General features: G+C 41.2%; 1 long non-coding RNA gene across 1 annotated transcript; it reads left to right on the top strand.

The window, feature by feature from the left end:
• The first annotated feature begins 9,217 nt into the window (after nucleotides 1–9,217).
• LOC309531127 lies at nucleotides 9,218–15,262 on the top strand. The gene is made up of 3 exons (XR_014219094.1): nucleotides 9,218–9,580; nucleotides 14,560–14,644; nucleotides 15,005–15,262. It is a non-coding gene; the product is annotated as an uncharacterized lncRNA (long non-coding RNA).
• Nucleotides 15,263–16,034: the final 772 nt, after the last annotated feature.

Genomic DNA, 16,034 nt, shown 5'->3' on the forward strand with positions numbered 1-16,034 from the left:
GAAGGACTGCCACTAAAACTGGTAGTAGTGTTTCTACTTCTTTTCTGCTCCCCTTGGGGCAGTATGGTTCTTCTGAAGACCCTGAGGTGGCAGTTGCCACTATTGGTTGTGTAATTGTGAGTCACAGTACTTGAGAACTTTGATTTAACTTCACTTGCTGATGTGCCATTTGTTTGTTTGTTTGCAACACATTGAATGAATGAATATCCATTGAATGCTGGGAAAGTGAAATGAAATTTGATGTGCATGTTTAGAATACAATTCTACATTTCACATTCAAGCACCCATTCCACTGGTGTTCATTGTCAAGGGGTTAGGAAAATGCAAAATATGCTATACAGTAGATTTTGGGCAGTGGTTTGTTAGTTCTCGGGACGCGGGTGGTGCTGTAGGTTAAACCACAGAGTTTAGGACTTGCTGATCAGAAGGTCGGCAGTTTGAATCCCTGTGACGGGGTGAGCTCCCGTTGCTCGGTCCCTGCTCCTGCCAACCTAGCAGTTCGAAAGCACATCAAAGTGCAAGTAGATAAATAGGTACCGTTCCGGTGGGAAGGTAAACAGAATTTCCATGCTCTGTTCTGGTTTGCCAGAAGTGGCTTAGTCATGCTAGCCACATGACCCGGAAGCTGTACGCTGGCTCCCTCGGCCAATAAAGCAAGATGAGCGCCGCAACCCCAGAGTCGGTCACGACTGTACCTTATGGACTGGACCCTTTACCCTTTACCTTTGTTAGTTCTCAATAGGTTTGGCTGCCTCTTGAGATATCCTTGCCAAGCTCAGCACCTAAGGTCAGAGGTCATCATCAATGTTTGGGTGCTGGGAGTCATTTTGAATCAAGATGGAGGGCTAAAATGTGACTTTGGTGTGACTTCAGTCTATTCTTTGGTGTGATGGGTTGTAACTATAAGGATTTGGACCTCTCTGAAGATATCAGGACCCTTTTGGGCAGCCCTTCATCATATTTGGCATGATGGTTCCAACCTGTGCCAATTTGGATGCCTCTTAACATACAGTGGTACCTTGGGTTAAGTACTTAATTTGTTCTGGAGGTCCATTCTTAACCTGAAACTGTTCTTAACCTGAAGCACCACTTTAGCTAATGGGGCTTCCTGCTGCCGCTGCACCGCTGGAGCACGATTTCTGTTCTCATCCTGAAGCAAATTTCTTAACCCGAGGTAATATTTCTGGATTAGCGGAGTCTGTAACCTGAAGCGTATGTAACCCAAGGTACCACTGTATTGTGACCCAACTCAGCATAAGGGTACCCGAGGTGGAGAAGGTGCTCTTCATCAATTTTTGGATGCCAGACACCATGTTGAATTAAGATGACAGACCAAATTCAGCTAATCAAGCATTAGTCCCCCCCCCCATGAAATTATTCAGGGTCAGGTCAGAGCCATGGGCTGGTGTGTGTGTGCACAGCTCTAAAACACACAAATTATACTATCTATTTAAAAATAAAAATCCCTTCAAATTCCCAGACAGTACTGGGCACTTCCCACTAGTATATCCTAAATATTATACCTGCATTGAAGACTTAGATGCTGGAAAGTCAATGCATGTCTGTACATTCCCTTATCCAACCTTAAATGCTGTGGATGCAAGGCACCAGTTTAGAATTTGCCATGACCTAGCTAGCACCATGTTCATCACTGCTTCCAAAGTACCCAGGAAAATGGTAAAACATGGAAGCATGTGATCTATCTAGGGATGGATGGATCAACCTGTTTCTGAAGCATCCTCTCCTTGGTATAGAAGCAAAACAAGATCTTCTGAAGGGCTGGGTGGCTTTTTTGTTGTTGGGTTTTTTCTGTAGAGGTGTTTTGTGTGTAAATATTTGAAAGGATACAAGAGGCCATCCAGGAAGAGGAGATAAACATTCACTGGGTATCTTGGGGCAGGTAGACTTCACTACCAACAGTGATGATAATTTTATGTGGCTGTTTAATAATACACTTTCCCCATGATGTGGAAGAATGACATGTGAACCCTATTTATAATTGACAAGCTACCAGATTTTACACTCAATAGTTGTTGCAATATTGACATCAAGTAGTTCTGCACAGTTTTAAATATGGACACCACATCCTCGCCTGGCTCATCTCTCTCTGCCACAGGCTTTGCTGTGTCTCCCAATCCATGCATTATACAATATGTTAATCTGAATATCTATCAGGTGCATGGAAATGCATGCTGTGTTTCACAAACAACTTTCTATATTCCTCAAGCATTTACTGCTATGGACATTCTTTGATTTGATTCAGATTCCCACTGGAAGACTGATTTGGAGGATTTTCAACTTTATCTTCTCAGCCCTTAAATAAAATTCTCATATATGCCACTTCCCGTCCAGGGTCATTGGGAGCCAGAAAGCTTGTCCTGAATAAATTAAGAGTATTTATTGAACAACTAAGTATAGGGAATGTTTCTTTTACACATCCTTAAAACGAGCTAGAGCTTTCACAAGCTATGTTATGTTATGTTATGTTATGTTATGTTATGTTATGTTATGTTATGTTATGTTGTTATGTTATGTTATGTTATGTTGTTATGTGTTATATTATGTTATGTTATGTTATGTTATGTTGTTATGTTTTATGTTATGTTATGTTATGTTATGTTGTTATGTTATGTTGTTATGTGTTGTGTTGTGTTGTTGTGTTGTGTTGTGTTGTGTTATGTTAGGGTTAGGGATTGACCCATTGAGTCAATCACCCATCTCCTACTGTTGTTGTTTAGTCGTTTAGTCGTGTCCAACTCTTCGTGACCCCATGGACCAGAGCACGCCAGGCACTCCTGTCTTCCACTGCCTCCCGCAGTTTGGTCAAACTCATGTTAGTAGCTTCGAGAACACTATCCAACCATCTCGTCCTCTGTCGTCCTCTTCTCCTTGTGCCCTTAATATTTCCCAGCATCAGGGTCTTTTCAAGGGAGTCTTCTCTTCTCATGAGGCGGCCAAAGTTTTAAGTATTGGAGCCTCAGTTTCAGGATCTGTCCTTCCAGTGAGCACTCAGAGCTGATTTTCTTAAGAATGGATAGGTTGGATCTTCTTGCAGTCCAAGAGACTCCTTCATGGATCACTGCCTTGTCATGGTGAAGGGGCTTGAATAACCCAGAGAAGACTCCATGGAAAAAGACAACAGGCATATAAAAGTTATGACGCTGGAAGATGAGCCCCTCAGGTCACAAGGCGCCCAACATGCTACTGAGGAAGAGCGGAGGACAAGTACAAGTAGATTCAGAGCTGATGTTGAAACTGCAGAGTTATGAAAAATTGAAAGATAAAGTGCGAGATTGGCTTCATTATTATCAAATAATGGAGGTGTTTAAGTCCGATAGGAAAAATGGTTTTCAGGTGGAGAAATCGAAATTGGAGACTGAACTGTTAGATCCCAAAACTAAGAATTTGTAAAAAATGTACAATTTGCTGTTGAAATGGAATACGCAGGATGAAACAGTTAAATCAGCTATGATCAAGTGGGCACAAGATATTGGTCATAATATCATGTTTGAAGACTGGGAATGGTTATGGACCAACGGTATAAAATTTACGGCATGTAATGCCTTAAAGGAAAATATTATGAAAATGATCTATAGGTGGTACATGACCCCAGTCAAGCTTGCAAAGATATACCACTTGTCTGATAATAAATGTTGGAAATGTAAAGAGATTGAAGGTACATTCATTCACCTCTGGTGGACGTGCCCAAGGATCAAGGCTTTCTGGGAGAAGATTTATAATGAAATGAAAAAGGTATTTAAATATACCTTCTTAAAGAAACCAGAGGCCTTTCTCCTGGATATGGTCGGCCAATTGGTGGCAAAGAAGGATAGGACTTTTTTCATGTATGCTACAACAGCAGCAAGAATACTTATCACAAAGTATTGGAAGACAGAAGAATTACCCACCGTGGAAGAATGGCAGATGAAAGTTATAGACTATATGGGACTGGCAGAGATGACTGGCAGAATCCGAGACCAGGGGAAAGAGACTGCGGAAGAAGATTGGAAGAAGTTTAAAGATTATCTTAAGAAGTATTGTAAAATTGTTGAATGTTAAGATGATGTTGATTTTGAAATTAACGGGTTTCTTGCTGTAACTATTATGTAATATGAAAAGAAAGCTTAAAATTCTAATCAAAACTAAGGGAAGGATTTGTTGAAGAGAATTAATTAGAGAATGGAATGCAGTAAGGAGAGGTATGAGGAGGTCGGGAAAGTAATTTTCATGAATATAAGGTAATGAAGTTATACATGTGATTTTTGTCTGTTTTTTGATTTTTTGGTATGTATTTTTGATTTTCTTTGTTGTTTTTGCTTTGTTGTTGTTTTTTTGTGTGATTTTTATGTTTTACAAAACTTGTGAAAATGCTAATAAATATCTTTTTTAAAAAAAAATAGATTCAGAGCTGATGAAACAGCTGGGACAAAGCCGAAAGGACGCTCAGTTGCAGATGTGCCTGGAAGTGAAAGGAAAGTCCAATGCTGTAAAGAAAAATATTGCATAGGAACCGGGAATGTAAGATCCATGAACTATGATGATGGTAATTTTATTATGTATACCCCACCCATCTGTCTGGGTTTTCCCAGTCATTCCTGGCAGTTTCCTGCACATATATAACATAAAATATGTCAAACATTAAAAACCTCCCAATACAGGGCTGCCTTTAGATGTCTTCTGAAAGTTGTGTGCGTATGTGCGTGGTTGTAAATCAAATGCAAGAGCTGCAGCAGCAAAACTGAATGTTCATTTTTAACATTTTTAACAAAACTGAATGTTCATTTTTAACATGGCTTCCTTCATTTTTTAAAAAAAAACCACACAGCAATGGCATTTAGAATGTATATCTGTTAGTTTACTTAAAATATAATAATGGTGTTACTTGTGAAGTCTAATGGAGCCACAAAATAAGGGCTGGATTCAATTAACCCAGCATACTAGCAGGAGCCAACACAAGAGCTCTCACTATTGCAATGGGTCTCATCCACACCTCTACCCACATATTGCATGGGGGGGGATAAATTTGATTCACTTCACATGTAAAGGTGCACTTTCCGAAACTATGTGAGAACCAAAACACAGCTGTGCTCCGAATTTTGCAATGCCGTTCTCCAACCAAGTATTGTGTACCAAAAATGTACATAATAGGGTAAAGTGTGCATACAGCTACATATATAATAGCAAAAATGGAATACAAAATGCTGGGGAGGGGAAGTCTTTGTAAAAATGTGTTTGTTAAGCTAAATTGCATATTCAAATGTCTGTAAGTAAATGTAAAAAAAATTTCAATATTTTTTCATGTAAAAATATTGAAAAATGTTCATGAGAACTTTTTTTAAATAAAAAATAACAAACTGATATAATAATTTGGAAAACTGAACTTAATTTGGGGTGGGTGGGGTGGAATGAGCAATTGAGAGAATCAGAAATTGACATATTCACCCATCACTAGATTCAAGTGTGGCTGCATTCAGATAGCACTTTATTCACTTTCCCTAGCACTTGCTCACCTGTTAATTTTTGTGTTTTATGTGATCTTTCATACACCATAAAAGCCACTTCTGGGGGAAAAATGGAGCCTAGCAGATTTTACCCCTCCTTTTTTGTTTCTAGCGGGGAAAAAATCTGTTTGCAACCCCATTAACTCAGAAAATCATGGGAGTTTTGTACTGTAATTTCCTCATCTTTTTCAGGATCATGTTACCGTCGCTCATGAAATAGGGTAGAAGGAGGGTGTATCTTGGTTAAAATGTCTTTCACACTGTTAAAAATGTAGCAGAACATGGCAGTATATCAATAAAAATAACCGCAGCTCAGTAGCACAACAGGTACTGCAGTGTAAAAGCTACATTACAAATGAGGACAGAAATGCTAGCATTGTAATCAGTAAAACTAACACAATAAAACCCATGTTTGAATGCAGCTTGTGTTTATGTAGGGGGAGTCACTGCAACCGCGATGCACGCAGTGGCGTAGCGTGGGTTGTCAGCACCCGGGGCAAGGCAAGTAATTTGCGCCCCCAGTGGCGTAGCGTGGGGGGTGCCAGGGGTGCCGGCCGCACCGGGCGCAACATCTGGGGGGGCGCGCTCGCTGCCTCCGGAGTCGCCGAAGAGCCTTGGGCGCAGGCTGTAGCGGAGCCGCATGTCTCGCGGAACCGACGAGCTGTGCGCGCGTCCGGGCTGAAGGCGCCGGCAGGCAGCGGCTCTCAGCGCTCACCACGGAGGACGCGCCAGGCAGCCCCTCTTCACAGCCCCGCCTCCGCCGGTGCTGCTGCAGCTGCTGGGCCGTTGCATTTTCCTCGCCTCTCTGCCCCCCTCCTCCTCCGGGCAAGCGGCGTCGTTTGGGCGGCAGCGGGGGGCGCAAATTACTTGCGTTGCCCCGGGTGCTGAGAACTCACGCTACGCCGCTGTGCGCCCCCTAACCCGTGGATTTGTGCCCCCTAACCCGTGGATTTGCGCCCCCTAACCCTCACCCCCAGATGTTGCGCCCGGTGCGGCTGGGCCCCCACTGCACCCCCCACGCTACGCCACTGGATGCACGGGGAGAATAAGTTCTGCTGATCAGCTTGGTTTTCCTGCTCAGGTTGCCTGTAACCCAACTGCTTTTCCACATGAGTAGCTCTATCTTATAGCAGTTTGGTAAAGCCTCTCCTCCTTCCAGAGGGGAGGTGTTGTGGGTGGGAGACGATTCCCGCGTCACGCAGGGGGCAGGTATGCCCCCTGCCCCATCCATATGGCTGGTGCGCCACGCCCTCGGTTGAGCACCCAATCGAGCGGCTTGGTGGGGGCGTGGTTTGCTGCTCGAGATGCACCCGCTCCAGCCATTCAGCCCATTTGCTCACCTTGTTGTTGGTGTGTGGAAGGGCAAGGTGTGGCCATCGCCTACCCCTTCAAATTTGGGTATTCCGTTAAAGGAATCCGGCGGTCGTGGATCCTGTCCGATGCCTGTGTGGCGGGGGGCCATGGCACGACCCTCGGTAACATCAGAGGGAGAACTTATAGTTGTATTAGCATCAACAGGCTCCACCTTCTGGTGAATAAACCCCCTTTGGGCTCACCCCTCTCCAAGTGGGTGGAGTCAGTCTGTTGTGGTTCAATGCCTAAGCCAATACCTTCTCACATGCTGTAATCAATAAAGTTGTGGCCTTTTCTTGCCCATTAACCTTATATTCTGTGTCCACTTGTCTTTATTCCCCAAGCGGGGATCGGGTCCTCGAATCACAATATTAAATAGTCAATAGCACGAAGGGAAAAGGTTGCTTTCCATTTGATCCATGCAGCATCTCCTTCTTCCAGATTCCTGATACTATTTCTGCATTATTAAAAAAGAGAGAGAGAAAGAGAGTCAAGGAACTACACATAACATATATTTTGGCTCTTGTTGAATATGACAGAGGGAAAAGAGCAACATGAACGTTAAGTTAACACATTCAGGAAGAGAGAGATTGAGCAAGCTGATGGTGTGACCTGGAACAATTTCACGCTTCAGTAAAAAAATTAAGGCAAGTGTGCTTGGCCTGGAGCTATTATGTAAGGGTTTTTTCCTTAATCCTGGAAGTCAATGCGACAGAGCAGCGAATGAACAATCTTGGTAGGACCGCATAATTAAATTAGGTACAGACTAACACTGTGAAATTCAACCAATCTGATTATAGTGAGATATGTTGGACCAACTACTTTAAGAATGATCCAAACTAGTTTGCTGCACAGCTTGTAAATGCCAGTTCACCCACAAAACATTTCTACTGAGAGCCAGTTCATACAGTCGTGAATACCAGCTGTCCCTATTTATTCCTAGATTGTGCTGATTCTCTGATACACATCCCTAGTAGATCACTATCCCTGCTTTCTTAATGTTGTTAGTGTGAGTTACTAGGAATGTTCTACTGGTTTCAGTTCCTGTCAAGAATAACTTTAATGAATTAGGTCCAGCCTGCCAGGCTATTGAATACAACATAAATTAGGCAGAAAGATCCTTCAGCAATGTGCAATAGAGGCATAGGGGAATGGGGGCATGCATATAATATGAGAACAGGGGAGTAACTAGGAATGCTTGAGATATTCATCTTTTGTGAACTGGTCTGATCCACACATCCTGTATGAATGTGCTGATTGCTGATTGGGACTTACAGTTATGCACCAGTTTTCACATTTTCCAAATAGGTTTCTTACTATGGTACCCTAGTGTCCACAAGTTACGTCAGTGGTTGGGAGTGGAGAAGTTCACATGTAATTCAAAATGCAAAGTAGAAACTTCATACAAAATATTCAGATTTTCATAATATGTTAAGCAGATATATTTGGTTTCCTTGGGATAAAATTGATGGTGGAGGGAGGGGAGTAAGGATTCAGAATATTTGGATTGAAGGAGTCTTTTTCACTTTCTTTCTGATATAACAAGTCAGATCTTGGGCTGTGGTTAAATGAAGCCAAGGACATGAATGGAAGCTATATAATTGCTTAAATAATGCATCACATGGGAAATTGCTGGGATGCATAAATCATTATAACTTATCTTCAATGTGTGCATTATTTCTAGATTTTGGATTGTAGAAAGCTCTTTGAGGAAGGCACCAATGTTATATATGGAATCAACTGTACTTATCAAATAATAATACACTTTCATCTGTATACTCATAGAATTGTAGAGATGTATTTGTATTATTTTCAGCTGTTCAGGTAGAACATGCACAGAGCATCAACCAATCTCTTCAGCCAGGCCACATATTGGAATCAGCTCAGCTATAGCTTCTGGGCTCATAGCTTTTTCTTTAAAAGTGGTCATGTGCCAGACATTTGCTTGATAAAGTACACATTATAGTAGTCAGTATATCACAAATTCATTCATAAACAGAACCCATCTATCAATTTAGTGAGTCTTGTCTGTGGTTTCTAGTTAAATTCCTAAGCTCTCTGATACAGCAAACTCTGCAATCATTAATTACAATGTAAAAGTTGCCTCTTATATAACTCATTTCTTTAGCTTGTAAAATTCATTTAACAGGATGCCAAGACTTCTTCCCGTAGGTTATGAATGCAGATGGCTTATATTTGGCAAGCGTGCTATCCTGTGAAATCTGGCAAAAGAGTTTGTGACTTTCGCTATGCCAGCTAGCCTCCAGTCACCAGATATTTTTGGATTTCTATATAAATACCTCATGAAAGGGCAGGAAAGACAAACTCAACAGGAGCTTACTGTCCTATTCATACATTTGACCATTGTTGCAAATGTCTGTTATGTTCTTTCAGGTCCCCAAAACTAGCTTGACTTGTCCTCCTTATAATGCACATTTCAGCCCATGTGGAAGTCAAGTGTTTATGCTTCCCAAGCCCTGACAGATTGTACCCAGAAATAAGTTCCAAAGTGTTAAATGGGACTTACTCCTAAGTAAGTAGAGATCTAATTTCAGTCTTAAGGCAGGAAGTTGCATGTGATACGACATACCGAAGCTGTTGTGGCGTAAGAGAAATCAGCAGAGCTGTTTGTAACTGGCACAAAAGAAAGAAAGAAACAGAAGAAAGAAAGAAATTAAATTCTGCAGTCAGAAAAGCTGGCTTCTGTGTCCTGAATTCCCTCCCAGGTGAGATCAGAGCCTGTTGAGTGCCTGGCACCTTAATTTATTTATTTCAGCAGTTTTAAGCCATTTCTCATTTTATGATTTTAAACTGATTTTATATTTGTTGAATATAATCGTAATTGAGCAACATATAAATTTCTCTCTTTTTTGCACAATAATTCATAATTTTTTTTTTCCTGTTTGTGTGACTTATAGCCCTTTTGCTAGTTAGGCGGAAGAACAAAGGACATTGTAGTCCTGCCATCTTATGACTAAATACCCTACCCAGAAACCTCTCTGGTTTCTGAGATTTCACCAGCCGTTGCCACACCTTCCCACTTTTACCTGGAGAAAAAGGACCGTAAGCAGTATTTTCACAAGAAAAGAGAAAGAAAGAAAGTTGAGATCTCAAAGGAGCATTATAATGGCAAACCCCTCCTCTCCCTCCTCCATGTTATATGTGTGTGCTGAGTATGAGGATTATAATTCAAACAGATTTTTCATAACTTGTTCTAGAGATGTAAGTTGTTTAGCCCAAGTGTACACATCTAAAGAACTTGTTTTGTGGCTCCCTTTCTTTTACTCTCACTCTCCCCTCTTCCTCATTCTGTCCTTCCTCCCGCCTCCCACTGTGAAAAAACATGCTGGGCCAACTGGAAGATATGCCCACCTATTGTTGTCTGGGTTGGCAGAGGATGTGGGTTACTAACAAGACTAATTGCATTCTTGGCAAGGCTAGCTGATTTCCCCATACACACACTTTTTGTGGCTGAGATATTTTAAGCACTGAGAAATAAGCTTTCCTCCAAATCTCCTTTCCTTAGCAGCTGTCTACTTTGCCTATAGCTAAAGCAGCCTCTGGCTTAGCTTCATTTTGATGCTGCTGGTGAATGAATAAAGCCATATCGCTGGACCTCAAGCTTGTTGATCTTTGCATAGGATTCTTAGCCATGGGACTTGGAGCTTTTTAGATTTAAGTGCCTCATATCAGCAGGCAGGATGGGAGCTGATAGATTAAAGTTTCATTTGGTTGCCTAACTGAATGGCTTTAGTTAGTGCCGTGCCAAAATGTGTCCTTCATTTTCTCAAAAGCTTTCCCCACCCCTCTTAACAAAGGAGGTTTGCATTTTCCTGCCTCATTTTTGGGACACCTGAACTTGTCTTTAGGATTTCTGACACTTTGGTGATTTGAGTTGACCTCACTGATGCAAACTGGCTAAGGATAGCTTGTGTGTTTTCCTTCCTAGCAAACATTTCCTCAGCACTCTGCAGCCTCCTTGGCTACCCACATTTCCCAATCTGAAAAAAATGCCTCATGGAGTTACCTCACAATTTCTGCCAACCTAGCACTTTGAAAGCATACCAGTGCAAGTAGATAAATAGGTACCACTGTGGCAGGAAGGTAAATGGCATTTCCGTGTGCTCTGGCTCCCGTCACGGTGTTCCTTTACTCCAGAAGTGGTTTAGTCATGCTGGCCACATGACCCAGAAAGCTGTCTGTGGACTTAACTGTCTAGGGGTCACTTACCTTTCACTTTACTTCATAATGTCTTCCCCCAGACTTTGATCAAAGTGTGGTCAACTGGTGAGATGCTTTCTAGAATGAAGGAAAGGACACTTTTCAGTCATTTTGAAAGCAAGGCAAGGACAAAAATATCCTGAACCCCACCCAGGATAATTCCACTGAAATTTTATCTCGCTTTTGTTACTTTTCAAATGCAATTTCTTCTCTCATTAATTCATAGAGAACACGGCAATTTTTTTGGCACAGCTGTAACTTGCACAGTATACCAAAGAACTCTGGAGTTTCTCAGAAAGTTATGAGAGGCTCTTTAAAGAGGATTTCAAACAAGCTGGACCAAATATTGCTTGAGATTGTTACACATCCATGAAACATGAAGGTGCAAGGAAATGTAGGGTACATTCAAATATATATTTATATTGTTGTAACCCACACCAGGTCCTTGTGTTGATGGACAGGTAAGTAATCTCAACAACAACAATAAGCACAGCACATCACAAGCATGCAAATTGGCACTCTCAATTTATGTGGGCCAATTGCCCAGATATAGTTTCAGACTATGGTAGTATAATGGTTGGATTGCATTCTTTTTAATAACTCGGTTGAAGACTATGCCATATGCTAGGCAATATGCCTCTATGTACCAGTTGCTAGGGGAAAGTGCCCTTGTGAACTTCCAATAGGTTGGTCACCATCTAAAAATGATGTTGGACTAGATCAAGTGTTGTGAAACTTTTTCTCTCCAGATTTTGATCAGGTACAGCTCCAATCAGTCCCAGAAAGCATAGCCAATCTGGAGGGCAAAAGGTCCTCTGTGCCTAGACTATAGGGATCCAGGTAGATTCCGATGTTCTTTTCTAGTCAATACAAGATGTTGGTTCTTTTTGTGTCTGTGTTTTATGCATTTAAAGCAGGTATCCAATTGAAATTTAATGAACATTCTCAAAATGCATTGCATTCTGAAGACTGCTATTCTATTCCGTGCTGTTATTGATGATAATGGTATATGCAATTTTATGCTCGTTAACAATTGCTTGTGAAGTAATAAGCTCATGTTTTGCAAGATTCTGCATTTCCTCCCCACCATGTTTCACAGACTACCTAAACTATTTCTTAAAGCAAACGAACAACTTTTCACCACACTTTCCATTCAGATAAGAAATAATTCAATCCAAAAGTTTTGTATAATTATTAAAATTATTGCTGCCTCAAATTGATGTATAGAACTACTGATTTTTGTGTGTGTGATTAATGAAAAAAGAGAGTGACTTTCGTATTTTTCACACTTAGTACTCTTAGAATTCCCTGTATGTCTGCTCCTCCAATACATTTTAATTAATCCGTTATTCAGATTGTCTCTTAGCACTGTTTGCAAGCATGATCAAGATGCTTTTGATGGCTCCCAGTTCTTCATTTGACATGGGACTCAAATATTTGTAGAAAAATGACTCTGAACTGGATACACTTTCATCCTGTTTCCCAGAACTGAACCCACTCAAAACACCTAGCTTATAAAAGGTAGGTTTATTGTAACTGGCCAATAGTTGAGAAAATCATCTGTATCTAAGGAGGATTTTTTTTAGGAGTGGCCTCATGAATGTTTCCGACATTTGATGGGCCCAGCCTGCCAACCCTGAGGGCCCTGCATCTCCAAAAACAATTTGCTGAACAACACTTATAATGACAAGGGGAAATTGCTCATTTGTTACCATTGCCATCCCAACAGAATATGCTCTAAAGTGAGCTCTATATTGGACTTGTGATTTTCCTTCAAGTGTGTTCTAATCATTGTTCCCAACTGCTTCATTGTTCCTTGCTCCTGAAAAGAGTTGATGGCTTTTTTTTTTTTTTTGCAGCAAAAGAAGTAATTTTGAACTAATCATGTCCAGTGCCTGGGACTAGGATAGCCAGGATATTGCCCTCCAATTGTTATTGGAATACAATTCCATTCAGACACAGTCAGCCTTTGGAAACACCTATTGCCCAGAACTTCACCACATCCTCCTTGTGGAAAAGAGAAGGACGATGTGAGTTTCCTTCTGGATTTTTTTAGGCCACAATGGTAAAACCAGACTCAGCAACATCCTGTTACTGTTGAAGGTTGATCAGGAGACACATCTCCTTCTTCCCCCGAGGGTATCCAGCTGTTGCCAGAAAGGAAATTTCCACCAAAAAGAGTTGCTTGTGCTTCTTTGAAATGGTTAGTTTTGGAACATTTTCTCTTGTGCTTCTTCTGTCAGCAAGTCACCCTCTTTACAAGTGGAAACTGATACCATGCAAAAATAAAATAAAAACCTACAGACTTGTTAGAACACTTGGGCTGTTGTTGTTTGAAGTGCCAAAAGATTAATTGTGTGAGCCAAGTTCTTCATAAAGAGCTCTGTGTCTCACAAAAGATAAAGATAATGGGAGGGGAGGGGAGGGGGAAGAGAATGGAAAAGTGAAGAAATCATGGCTGGATCCAAAACAAGTCTGGGATTTTTATAGACCTGCTTTAAATTGTTTGTCAGAAACAGAAGTTTTCATAGGTAGAACATTTGTGCCATCTGGGCAACCGTGAACCACATTTGCTTTGTGGTGATTTTAGAGTCCGAATAGCAGACTTTGCACACTTACTAGAGAAAAGCTATGTAGATAACAGCAGAACCTACTTCCAAGTGAACCTTCAGTCATAAAGGTTGTGCAAGAGTAATATGAGTAGACTTAGGAACTTCCTCCCCAAGGTCCCCATCCCTGGCTGAAGCCAAAGTCTTTCCTATGAAAATTATATATGAACATTATAAGATGCTTTATGCTGAGTCAGAATATTCATCTATCTAGTACAATATTGTCTGCAGGGTCCGGTAACAGTTCCCATGCTTTTATGCTGGAGTTTTCCACAGCACAACCTAAAGAAAGCAGAAATTGGACCTTTTACAAGCAAAATGCATGCTCTACCACTGAGCTATGGCCTCATCTCCAATGAGATCCTTTAACTATGGACAACCAAATCTATGTGTATTTGGTCGAGGCGAATTTCACATTTTTGAAATCTGTAATTCCCTTACATTCCTGTATTAACATGAGATTTATATTTATTTATTGGTTTTAAGTCTCACATTATATTAGGCATGCCATTTTATATGAAATGATCTTATATGGTTGATATGTCACTTAAATCTGCTGCAGGACCATTTGTTTTTAATGGAAACACTGGTGAAACTGGTCTAGGGTCTTAGACATGCAGAGCATGTTCTCCAGCAGTAAACTACAGCCTTCCCCATGGGACTTTCTGCTGGAATAGGTGACAATTTAAAAAGCTTTGTGTGTTCAGTGGTGGCAATTGCAGAGCAAATTGGATTAAATCATCCCTGGAGTCCCTATGACAGCTATGAAGGCTTGGGGTTTACATGAAAATGGTATGGGATTTTTTTGCAACTTGTACTTTAAAATTGTCTTGTGCATTTCTCTTCTTTTACTGTAATTATTTTTTTCTAACTAGGAACAGATGTTGGAAAATTAAATCCATCCAGATGACCGTTTTGTAACTCATCTTAAACGTTATCATGATCTTCTGTTCAATTGGGGTAGGTGGGATTGAGTGTCCAGGTGATGGGATTTCTGAACCTTTAATAGTGATGCAAAGGGGGGGGGAGGAAAATTCACTGCAGGAGCCCAGTCCTCTTTTTAGTCCAGCTATCTGAGAAAACAGCACAAAATGAGTGCTGTTCAAGTAGGTGCTGACACATTGTGTTGTAAGTTCTTTCGTACTTGAGCAGGAGCAATTAGGTATGTCAATAAAAGCCAAGCTAATTGATTCTTGATTAATGTTGATTTCATTACCTTGGAGTCTGGGAGGTGCTTATTGATTGTACTGTATTTCAAGACGGTGGTTATGCATTGCCTACATTTCTTTCCCCTCCCAAATCCTGCCTTTGGAACTTTAGGACTGAAGACACACCATTAAGATGGAGCTCTGATTTAATGATGCAGACATCAAAACAAGATGTGGGCCCAATCTGCCTTTGCTTTGAAGGACTAAAAAAAATAGCCAGAAGGGGAGAGTCTAAAGCTTGCACTGGAAGAAGCAAGGTCTATGGTTGGAACATGCAGTATTCATGTAGACTTTGTCAGCATGGAAGTGAGAACAAGCCTGAGATTGCTCTAATTGGCATGGTGAAACATATATCTGGATATCCCCCAAATCAGCCTTTCCCTTTTGGTGTGTGTGCTGTACAATCCCTGCCTTCAGCCTCTAAAGTGTCAACACAAGGAGTGTCAACACAAGGGGGCTTGTGAAGAAGGCGCAGCAGAGACTGTACTTTTTGAGAATACTAAGGAAAAACCATCTTCCACAGAAACTGCTGCTTGCCTTCTATCACTGTGCCATTGAGAGCGTGCTCACTTATGGCTTATGTGTGTGGTACGGAAGCTGTACTACCCAGGACAGGATGGGGTTGTGCAGGGTTGTTAAGGCAGCAGAGAGCATTGTTGGCTGCCCACTCTCCACCTTAGAGCAGATTTATGCCACAAGGTGCCATAGGAAGGCACTGGACATAGTAAAAGATCCATCGCATCCTGGTCACTGTCTCTTCGAGCTCTTGCCGTCGGGACGGAGATACAGGTCGATGAAGACAAGAACGAGCTGTCTTACGAACAGCTTCTTCTCCAGAGCGATCTCGGCCCTGAATGGGAAGCCCGGACTTTGAAAGTCATCTAATCTCCCTTGCTGTATTATACTGTATTGTTTAATTAGTGTTTTTATGGAGCAGTCAAGTAATTTCGTTGTCCCCGATGGGGGCAATGACAATAAAGATATTATTATTATTATTATTATTATTATTATTATTATTATTATTATTATTATTAAAAATAAAACTACAAAAGAGGCAGGGGACTGATTCTGTTCACACTTGTCTTCCAGTTATTTGCTCTGACTATTGTTGGCATCCATCCGTTACAAGAGACAATGGAGTG

The sequence above is a fragment of the Podarcis vaucheri genome, assembly GCF_965113315.1.
Source record: "Podarcis vaucheri genome assembly, chromosome: 4".
Taxonomy (NCBI): domain Eukaryota; kingdom Metazoa; phylum Chordata; class Lepidosauria; order Squamata; family Lacertidae; genus Podarcis; species Podarcis vaucheri.